This window comes from Myodes glareolus, chromosome 15 (assembly GCF_982192425.1).
Source record: "Myodes glareolus chromosome 15, mMyoGla1.1, whole genome shotgun sequence".
Taxonomy (NCBI): Eukaryota; Metazoa; Chordata; class Mammalia; order Rodentia; family Cricetidae; genus Myodes; species Myodes glareolus.
This window is the reverse complement of record NC_142040.1, coordinates 14,132,398-14,144,773: the sequence shown is the minus strand read 5'-3', so window position 1 is coordinate 14,144,773 and position 12,376 is coordinate 14,132,398.

Here is a 12,376-nt window from a genome sequence, read left to right as displayed (position 1 = left end):
CATATTTCTCACTAATCCAGAATGTTGTTAGAGATAAGCTGAATATAACCCAAGTCTCCCACCTAAGAAAGGTTACATTTATCAATCAACCTAGCCAAGAAACAGTTTGGAACTATGATGCTGGGCTAGAGTTCCATGTCCTTTACCAGAAGGTTGAGGGAAAATTTTGGCATCAGTTTGGAGTGACTTTCAGAAACTTTTAATTCAGATATTTCAGGTATATTGTAGAATTTTGTGAGCACAAATTTTACTTTATTCTGTTTTTTTCTCTCTTTCTGACAAAATACATCCCCCCCGAGGGTATTCTCAGAGAACAATGAGAAGATTCCATATTATAAATTGCAAGTACAAGTATATTAATTCATCTGAAAGGGCAAAATTATCTGTTTTCCAGATTCATGAATAAATGGTGCATTGACAGTCTAGGAATGGACACCATCACAGCACTTTCACCTTCCTCTGCACTAACAAAATTCATGATTACATTAATGTTGCTATAGATCTTGGTCTCAGCTGCATACTTTATATAATTTTTATAAGAAACAAAAATGTATTCACTTTTTAAAATTTTTTATTATTTATTTATTCATTTATTTATAAAAAATTTCCACTTCCTCCCCTCCTCCTAATACCCTTCCATTCCCCCCACTCCCTCTCTTCCTCCCTCTCCAGTCCTAAGAGCAGTCAGGGTTTCCTGCCCCACGTGAAGTCCAAGTTTCTCCCACCTCCCTCCAGGTCCAGGAAGGTGAGCATCCAAACAGACCAGGATCCCAGAAAGCCTGCACATGCAGACGAAACAAGACCTAGCGCCATTGTCAATGGCCTCCCAGTCAGCCCCCATGTCAGCCACATTCAGAGAATCCGGCCCAATCACATGCTCATTCAGTCCCAGTCCAGCTGTCCTGGTGAGCTCCCACCAGACCAGTCCCCTTGTATCAGTGGGTGAATGCACCCCTCACGGTCCTGACATCCTTTTTCTTGTTCTCTCTCCTTCCGTTCCTCATTTGGACCTTGGGGGCTCAGTCCAGTGCTCCAATGTGGGTCTCTGTCTCTATCTTCATCCATCATCGGATGAAGGTTCCCTCCATTCCCGCCTTCCTTGCCCGCACTCTCCCTCCATCCGCTTCCCATCCAGACCCAGGGAGTCAAGTCCAGTGTTCCAATGTGTGTCTCTGTCTCTATCTCCATTCATCACCAGATGAAGGTTCTATGGTGATATGCAAAACATTCATCAGTATGATCATGGGCTAAGACCAGTTCAGGCACCCTCTCCACCGCTGCCCAGGGAACAATCTGGGAACCTCTCCTTGGGCCTGGGAACCCCTCCAGAATCAAATCTCTTGCAAACCCCAAAATGGCTCCCGTAGTTGAGATGCACACCTCCCTGCTCCCACATCCATCCTTCCTCCCTCCCCCCATCCCACTCCCCCAAGCCATCCCCATTCCTCCCCCTCTCCCTTCTGTCCAACCATCTCCCCTTACTTCCACCTCCCCATGCTCCGTGCATCCAAGTTTGCCTGGCAATCTTGTCTAATTCCAATATCCAGGAGGATAACTACATGATTTTCCTCAGGTTCACCTTCTTATTTAGCTTCTCTAGGATCACGAATTATAGACTCAAAGACCTTTAATTAAGGCTAGAATCCACTTATGAGTGAGAACATACCATATTCCTCTTTTTGGGTCTGAGTTACCTCACTCAGTAAAGCGTTTTCTATTTCCATCCATTTGCATGCAAAATTCAAGATGTCATTGTTTTTTTACCGCTGAGTAAAAATCTAATGTATATATGTTCCACACCTTCTTTAACCATTCTTCTATTGAGGGGCACCTAGGCTGTTTCCAGGTTCTGGCTATTACAAATAGTGCTGCTATGAACATAGTTCATACTAATAGTTCATACAAATAGTTCATAGTTCAAACAAATGCTTTTGTAGTATGATAGGGCATCTCTTGGGTATATTCCCAAGAGTGGAATTGCTGGGCCCTGAGGGAGGTTGATTCCCAGTTTCCTGAGAAACCGCCACACTGTTTTCCACAGTGGCTGCACATGTTTACATTCCCACCAACAATGAATAAGTGTTCCCCTCATTCTACATCCTCTCCCGCATAGGCTATCATTGGTGTTTTTGAGTTTAGATATTCTGACAGGTGTAAGATGGTATCTCAAAGTTGTTTTGATTTGCATTTCCCTGATCGCTAAGGAGGTTGAGCATGACCTTAAGTTTCAATGCAACGTCAAATACTCATGTGAAATAGGAAGATTCTAGATGTGAGTTTAAGTTGGTGTTTGCACATGTTTTTTTTCATAATCACAACTAAAAATCAATTGTCAATAGATATTACTAAAAGTTGTTGAATTATAAAAATTAATGTTCATTTCTTATGTTTTCATAGAATATATGTTGATTATGTTTTCTTCTTTCCCAACTCATCAAAGATCCTCCCCACCTCCCATTCCATCCTAATCCATGGTGTGGGAGAATTGTCTGTATTCTGTCAATCATATTTTAAGTAAAAGGTAATTGACCAGGCAGGAAGTGTAGGTGGGAAAGCCAGACAGGAAGTGGAAAGGATACAAGTAGAGCAGGAGAATTCTGGGGAGGAGGAAGTTGATTCCTCCCACTCCTACCCAGATCATCGAAGCAGCAGGATGTGATGATCTGCCTCACTGAAAAAGGTACTGAGCCACATGGCTAACATAGATCAAAACAATGAGTTAATGTAAGTCATAAGAGCTAATAAGAGGCTAGAGCCAATCTACTTTAAAACTTATAGAGATCTCTGTGTGATTTTTTGGGGGTGCAAAACAGTTGTGGGAACCGGGCAAGACAGAAAACACAAACTAGCAAGCCCACTTACGTTACAAATCCATACCTTCCTTTTCTGTCTCACCTTAGAAAACAAATAGACATCTAAAGAATAATAATAAATTAAAATAAGTAAAATGAAAAAAACACCAAAATAAAACAAAACAAATAACAGAAGAAAGTCAAAATGAAAGTATGAGAAACATAAATAGGCAGAGACACACACTTTGATACACACATTAATCCTATAAAAAAAATCTTGACATGTAATATGCATGCAAAGGACCTCTAAAGTTAAAAATAAAAGGAAAAAGAATCTCTTACAAATCATAAGACAAAGAATATCAAAAAAAAATTGGGTATGGGGACTGCGGACCACCAGATCCAGAGTTTTTTTGTAAACAACTTGTTTTCTTCTGCTCTGAGCAGCCTGTAGCTGCCCTGAGCACGACACCCTGATGGCAGGCTAGTGAAGCCTAGATCCTGAGAGCTGGGATGTGGTCAGAGCCCTATATAAGCTGCCCCTGAGCACAATAAAGTGGGCATTGTTGGCATTTTTGTGTTAAGGGTGTCCCCGAGGCCCCATGTGTCTATCTGTCTCTATATGTGTGTGTATGATTTTAAACTTTCAGCCTAGATCCCATAGCACATAGTGTGATGAGCGCAGAATGGAACTGTGTAGTTTTACAATTGAGTTCTTTTTTCTCTTGACCATATACTGTTAAGCATGGTATCTGCCACTGAGAACGGTTTGAGTTACCATTGAGACTCCACTGGAAAGAATAATTTTTATTTTCAAATTATTATCAATTGGAGATAGCCTCTGGGTTAGGGAAGGTAGCTTGAGTTCACTTCTCTCTCAGCACTGTGCACCCATCTGGTGCTGACCCATGTAAACCCTGTGTATACTATCACAGATTCTCACCATTTCTTACTTTACCTGCAGGGTGTATTTCTATTGTATTAAATGCATTAGTATTAAGAGTATGGGATACCTGCCTTCTCCTAAATGGAAATGGAAGAGGAGTAGATTGGGGAGTGGGAACACAGAGTTGAGGGTGGGGTGAGAGATGGAGTGTAGAAGAGGGAGGGGAAACTGTGGTAGGGATGAAAAATAAATAAGTGAATTTATTTATTTTTTAAAAAAACTATTCTATGTTCTACTTAATTATATTTAATATACATAACAATAATTAATATATGCTTTCGCCTTCTCCCTCTCTCTTACTTCTTCCTCTTTTTTTCTCTCTTATACACACACACATACACATACACATACACACACACAAGGCGTTATAGGGCAGAAATTTTTCAAATATAGTCAAATGCACACAATTCTCTAAACAAAGCATCACATTTTCATGACTGAATTCCTCCCAAAATGACACTGGTCTTCTCTTTTGAATTTATCTCCTCATTCCTTTCTCTCCATATAACAACTGCTCTACACACTGTTTAAGTTACTTGAAATTCAGCAAAGATTCAAAGGTACAACCTGCCTTTGCTTTATTTATAAAGGGAAAATACTTTTTCTCATAGAAATATGAAAAGAACAAGGATATGGATATGTCAGAGTGAGGAAGTAGGGGGAGGAATTGGGAGGAGTTGTGGAGGAGAAAACATTGTATAAAAAAATCCATTGTCAATAAGAAGAATAAGATTTTAAAAAATAAGTAATTTTTAAAATATAATTTAAAGGCTAGTGATAAAACTGCTTGGGTAAAATTTCTTATGATCAAGGCTGAGAACCTGAGTTCAATTCAAGAACCACTTTGATAGAAGAAGAGAAACAGCTTGACTCCCTACGGTGAGCTCTCCAGAAGGACTAGCATATATACCACACTCTCAAAATAAATAAATACAAAAATAATTTATCACTTACATAAAATATTAAATAATTATGTTAAAGTTCTGTTTGGAATTTTTGTGATTGATGATTGAAAAACAATTGCATTTTTATACTTTGAAAACTATAAAACTTAAAACTACTATTTGACTAATGTCCAATATAAGCAAAAATCAAACAGTTAATGTTATAGCTAGACTCATTCTTGAGTTCAATTGAGAATTTTTTATAAGTCAAGAGTGAAACAACCTCTTAAAAAGACGAAATAAATGTAATGGTGGTGGAGCATGGTATAAAGAGGAAAGAGTGTCTGAACACATTTAAAACCATTCGAGAAGTTTATCAGAGAACAGGATGAAATAATGAGGTCCAACAGTGCATTTGAAAAGCAACGCCAGCAGAAGTTGACCAACACAGACTAGACTCCATGATTTGTTCGTGAGTTTTTTGTTTTCTGTACATATAGCTCTTATTGATTTTCTTTCATTTTTTGATTTTTTTCTTTTATGGATTCTCTTTTCAAATGATATATCCTGATTATAGTTTATTTCCATCTACTTCCTCTAGTTTGTACTCATCTCCTCTATTTCTGAATCCACTCCATTTCTCTCTCTCTCTCTCTCTCTCTCTCTCTCTCTCTCTCTCTCTGTCTGTCTCTCTCATTATAAGAGAAAATAACCAAATATAGCAAAATAAAATCTAATAAGGTGAAGGAAAACTATTATATCAAATGTGGACACAGCAACCCAACAAGAGCAAAAGGTTTGCAATAGCAAGCACAAGAATACAAGAATCAGAGACTTGAATGTTCGCACAGTCAGAAGTCTCATGAAAATAATAAGCTAATAACTAAGACAAATACAAAATACCTGTGGGAGACCCATGTAGGCCCTATGCATATTGGTTCATTCTCTGTGAGCTCATATTTGCCTTGCTTACTTGAATCATGTTGCCTTGTTCTCTATAACTTCTGGTTCTTATACTCTTTCGGCCTCCTCTCTTTAAGGATTCCCTGAGCTGAGAGCAAAAAGATTTGATGGAGACCTTCAATTTAGAATCTCTCCCTCCACATAATGTCTGGTTGTGGGTCTCTATCCTGCCCCATATTCTACCATAATAAGCCTCTCTGATGACTGAATAAGGCACTGATTTGTGAGTGTAGCAGAGTATCATTAGGAATCATTTTACTAATTTTTTTTATTCTTCTCTCATATATGATATCCCAACCACAATTTTCTTTCCCTCCACTCTTCCCAGCACCGCCAAACCTCCCCTCTCCTCATATCCATTCCTCCTCTGTTTGTGTAGAGAAAAGAGCAGGCCTCCCAGGAACATCAACCCAACTTGACATTACAAGTTAAAATAAGACTAGGCGCAAACACTCGTATTAAGCCTGGATGAGGCAACTCAATAGAAAGCAAAGGTTCCCAAGAGAAGGCAAAAAAGGCAAAGAAACCCCTACTCCCACTGTTAGGAGGCCACAAGATTACCCACTAACATATATGAAGAGGATCTAAAGTGAAACGTATCAGATGGGGGGAATCACAAATCAAATAATCCCACACTAACTCTGAAAAGGGTATACTAAGGTTTTTATTTATTAAACTGGAAATTTATGGATCAAAATAAGGAAACAGTAATGGGTCCAAATCCAGGTATGGCAAGCGGGAAGAGGCTGAGCGGGCAGTCCCACTGGCGTTTTGGTACCCAAAGCCTTGCCCCACCTGGCCCAGCCACTCAAAGTCAATCGGATGAAGGAGGTCCCCATCACCTGAAGATGGATGCTTAAAAGAAATCCTACACTAGCTCAGAATTGAGAATAATAGAGGGATATTTATTTAGGGGTAGACTCATATGTCAATATCCTCTCTGGTGAAGGTATCTGCATTTATAACTGGGTGATATTGATGATTTCTTTTCTCCTCAGGTAGTATGCAAAGTATCCTACAGTACAATGAATTGAAGTTAGTAGATATGAAATTTCTAGTTGGACACCAATTTCAGTTCATGTTCGATTACATAAACTATCTCTTCAGCAATAGGGACTTATAATTCTGGGGAGTAACCAATATATTTGATAAGAGACTGTGATGTTATGAGGTGGGAGTGGGTGCAGTGGGACTCTTTGATCAATGACTCAGCAAGAAGGCATTCCTGTCCCTAGGGACTTTACTTAGAGCCATGTCTTATTGAGCCGTTGTCTCTCACATTATATACTCTGTTTAAATTCCTTTTGTATCTATATACATCAGGAAGTGCCCACAGTAGTAATTCCACATGGATTTTAAAAGATTTTTAGTATTAGTTGCCCCTCCCCACATTATATCCATTATACTACAATCCCCTTCCCTAGTTAATCCTCCTATTCCAGCTTCCTCTCGTCTCATCATAGTACTATACTGTGTTTCCATTCCTTGGAAGATCTTCTCCTCCCTTACTAGTAACTAGTGGCTATTTGGATTGAAACACACACACACACACACACACACACACACACACATATATATATATATAGTGACAATCACATATAAGAGCAGATATGTAGTATTTGTATTTTGTGGTCTGAGTTACCTCACTCGGGTGATTGTTTCATTCTCCATCCATTTACCTTAAAATTTCAGTTTTCTTGCAACTGAATAATATCCCAATGTGTATATGTACCACATTTTCATTATTGATTAATCATTTGGGGAACATTTACACTATTTCCAGTTTCCAGATATTATGAATATAATATCAATGAGCGAAGATGAGAAAGAATATCTAGCATGTGTTTTTCAGTTGATTTACTAAAGTTATTCTTTTTCGGAACTGAAAGTAAATCATACTACATAAATGAAGAAAAGAAAACATTTAAAATAGTGAAAAGGTGAATTTGTTTACAACTGAACTACTGCTGTTGTTTGATGAGGAGATACTTATGTAAATTGTATTGCATTAGTGATTTTACTGTGGTAGATTTTTAATATGTTTGCTTTTTAAGTGAGATAAATAGTTGAAGTAAATTTTAACGCCTTTATATTAGATGTTATCCTACACAGTCGTAAACTCTGCACATGCAGCTATGGCTAAGTTATAGAATTTGCTACTTAAGGTTAGCCTTCAAGTTTTCCGTTTCCCTAATACATTCCCTAAATCATTTTATACTGGTCTATGCTCAGGAAACACATGATAAATATTGACTTGCTATATGGATCAGTGCTCTCTAACCATGTGAGGACAGGGAGTTATTTCTCTAAATAACTTTCTATTAAGTCATTGCTCAGTTTTGTAGAAGATTTCTTGTCTACCCAGTGGTACGCTCGCCCTTGTCATATCAGAGGCAGCTTCTCAGTGCTAAGAGCAGCAAGACATACTGTGCACAGAAACCGTGCCCTGCACAGATGAAGACATAATGAGAGCAGGGTAATGAGCAGAATAACAGTGTGCCAACACAAGACAAATTTCCTTCCCTTGGAAGCAATGTCTACAGAGAATTCCAATGAGAAAGCACAATACGTCAAACTGTTTGGCTGGGATATATATTCTTATCAAGCGATGCATTTCTTATCATGATGAAAAAGAAAATGGATCCCTAGCTAATGCTGATAAGTTAAGAGAGATAATGTGATGCAGTAAACATTCATATATCATCCTCCACTACGTCTCAGATGAAAATAAGATAACAAAGGAAAAAGCAAAACTGTATGCCCTTCACATGAAAGACACCAAGTAGAACTGATTGGCCTTCGATTCAGAGTAAGAGATTCCAAATCAACTTTCCTAATTTTTAAACAAAGTCTGAAAATTCTATTTCTTCCCTAAAATAGCATGCTACTTACTAAAGCTAATGAACAACAATGCAATCATTCTAAGAAGGAAAGGGGTGTTATGGTTTCCCATAACAAACTGAAAACTGAAGTAGGAATTTTCATTACCATATTTTTAATGATGAAATCATTTATTAAAACAATGATGTTCTCGTTATAAATATCAATGGTGGCATTATAATGTTCTGTTATGGAGAGCTTAGAGACATTTTGGGGTGGTGTTTCAAATAGAAAATAGTGTGCAGCTACCTAGAAAGGATAGCATGTCAGCATTTTTTGAACTTGCATAGTGAGATCTTCACTTGAGTCAAGAACACTGGAGCAGACATTAGATACTCATTCTGAAGAGGCCATTGTTCAGATTCTGTCCCCTCATTTCAGCTATTTATGGAATGGACCAGTTTATATACAGATTCTTTTGTTTATCTCTTTTGTCATTTATTGAAAATATATTCTTTTTGGTGATGTAACATGCCTTTAATCCCACAGCTCAGGAGGAAGAGGCAGGGCAGATGTTTAAGTTTGAACCCAGCCTGGTCAACAGAGTGAGTTTCAGGACAGCCTGGCCTATACAGAAAAAAAAACTCTTTAGAAAAAAATTGTTTTATTAGACATATATCTCGATTGGTTTTCCCTCCCTCTACTCCTCCTAGCCCTGCCCCACATCCTTCCCACTGCAGATCCACTGCTTTCTGACATTAGAAAAGAGACAGCTTCTAGGAGAAAGCTTCCAAACATGACAAAATATAATATAAAAAAATAAAACAAAAACCATTGCAAAGAGGCTGGACAGGGCAATCCAGTAGGAGGAAAAATGTGATATACTCAGGATCATAGCAGCCTTTAGGTGCATTGGCCGATGCCACACCAAGCAGTCCAAATGGAGACTGAGAAGACAATGAATTATGGTGCTTTCTTCAGAAACCCACATCCATACTCTCAGGTACGCCTTGCTCTCTACCTATCCCTCTTTCCTCCTATAAAACTCTATTCCTAAAACCTATATTAAATTGTATTTCAATAAATTCCTGCTCTGATTTATACTGACTTTCCCAGAAATTCTTTTTTTTTTCTCGTGGAGGATTCACGGTTATGGTTTTATTTCAATGGAGGTCCACCAAAGACAAAGGTACTCGAGGCTGCTTGCCTCAGTCTGAAACACATGGAAATTAAGCAAGCTCACAGATATCACATTTTAGGGAACCTTACTTTGCCATCATTTTACTTACTTTGTCAAATCCATTCCAGTAATATACCAACTTTTATATATATTCCAGTATTTTTAGCATTTTACATATGTTTCATTTATACTCCTTGAGATTTGATTATCTGAGAGTTAATTAATTCTATGAACCATTTGCAAATCTCTAGGCCATTCAATTTAACTACTTTAAGATGTAACATTTATATTACAAAATTCATTAAGAATCATACCCTATGTTAATATAAGCATGTTTATTCAATTATTAAATGCTTGATTATGTTTTATTCATATGCACAATCTTCAATTTTTGAAATTATATTAAATGTATATTTATTTAGTTTTGTGCTTATTCAACTTTTCTTGCATAAGTAATGCTACACTGAGTCCTGTAAATCAGTATCATGACAATCTTGAAAATTAAATTCTACTCCAAAATGAACTCATAACTACAAGAAAAGAATATTTATTTAATATTTAAATATAAGGAATAATTTAATTACATTTATATTAATAGTATAAAATATGTTAATACTGATTAATAGTGAGACCCACAAGATGGCTCAATAGGTAAACGTACTTACTGCAAAATTTCGCCGAAGCAAATGTTTGATGAAAGACTTGAGTTTCTGAGTCCCATCCCTTCAAGCCAGATTAATACTTAAGGAAGGAAACAACACCCAAACATTGTCCTCTAACTTCCACATGTGCTGCACTGTCACACACACATATGAACATGGATATGCATACACACATATGCACATGCATACACACACTCACATACACAATTTGTAAATATTGAAATGAAGATACAAAATAAAACAAGTCCCTCTGAATCTGAAAGATATAAAAATAAACATTCTTTTTCCAAGCATGAGTCACCAATATCATCTCTGCTACATGTGTGTGTGTGTGTGTAAGTATGTGTATGTACATGCAACTTTCACTGTTTAAGGATAAATACTGTTAGAAAATGTGAGAAACGGGAGGCCATGAGAACATGTAAAATATACACTTAGATGAAACTTTTAAAATGAGTAGTAATTAAGAAAGGAGAAAAACTAGCCTAAAAGTATTTAATTAAATAAACATTAAAAATCATCTTTTGAAAGTCATTTGCTTGTACTTCCTGCTTACTTAGGTAACATGATTTTCCTTCTCAGGTGTTTGATGGGGTTGAAGATTGGACAGTTACAATTCTCTTGTTTCTTAGCTAGGGCACATTAGGTACATGACATACACTTTTCAGGAAAGGACAGTTATTGGAATAATCTCTCTGTCATTTGTCAATTACCCATGACTTGGCCATTTAGTTTGTGTTTCTTGCTTGATGTTGTTTTTCTTGGTTGTAGCTACATTTTTATTTATGTTATTACCTCTTCTGTCTTCTGCAAAATACCTGATAGTTGTTCTTACTGTAAATAGTTTTCTGGTAGGATTAGAATCTTATTAATTAGAAAAAAGGGGAAGTTTTCTGGAATTTTGATCCATTTAGAAATGACTTTTGGGGCAGCAAGCCATAGGGCGTGGTCTTGTCTGCTACGTGACAACTGATAAATTGAGGGGGAAGGGTCTCTTGCCGGTGCAATTTCTTGGGTGGTCAGAGCAGAGTAGGCAACTTACTCTTCATCCCTAGACAGAACCCTGAACAAAGGCATCTGCTACAGTGACAATGTCTAACCTGTACTGCATTAGTGAGGGTTTTCCCCTATTTTATACCTAAGTAGATTATTGTGAACCTTTAATAAAATCAAATACACTAATATCTTTTCAACCCACAGCAAAATCAGATTAAAATTTGTGCTTCTTAGATAGTTATTGAAGGGGTGTCCAAGAGAAAGTAGGGTAGGCTGTGTCTATTCTGTACAAGCAAAGGAAAGATGGAAGAAGAACCAAGCTCAGAGTTTGATGACTGTCAATTTCAGACTCACCCACTATATAACTCCTAAGCAGCCCCAACTTCACAACAACTCTTATATATCTGAATGCATCAGAGATTATTGAACACAATTTCCCTACTTCTCAAAGTCTTTCTAATACCTTTAGGAAAAATTGTGCTGTCTGACATAAATTTATTAATTGTAAATTTGGTAATAATTGAGAATTATTAGTAATGTATAACATTTCTCCATTTTAAAGATATTTGTGTCTTTGATCTTCTCTATTTATAGTTCTTTCAAACTTCTAAGACCTTAACATCCTTACCTCATGCTAATCCTTGGACAATTTTGAAATGGAAGTCAATGCCACTGAAACTCATCAAGAAAGGCTAGGGTTGCACTCAGAGCCACAAACAAAAGCAGCCTTTCATCAGAGTCATCTTTGTTTGCTTGACATACTTTGCTTGCTGATTCATTGTCCCATAAATAACCTACCATGAGGTCTAGAAGATCTTCGAACATGGGTATTTTTGTTCTGATTCTGTGTAAATGCTTTACAAAAAAATTCTTACTTAAACACATTATATTTAAATCCAAACTCTGGAAAAAATAAATCACACTGAAGTTTATTCTAGATTAATCTCATCCATGAGCAACAAAGTTAAAGACTTATCTGAAATAATGAAAATATGTATTCCAAGGAGAGACCTGGCCCAGTACTGAGAACTGCATTTCAAGTAACAGCACAACACAGAATCAGTGTCTTTCTTCTGTGAAACATTTCTGTTTCTGATGTCACCTCTACCACGTAAAACATGCCAGCAATCTTC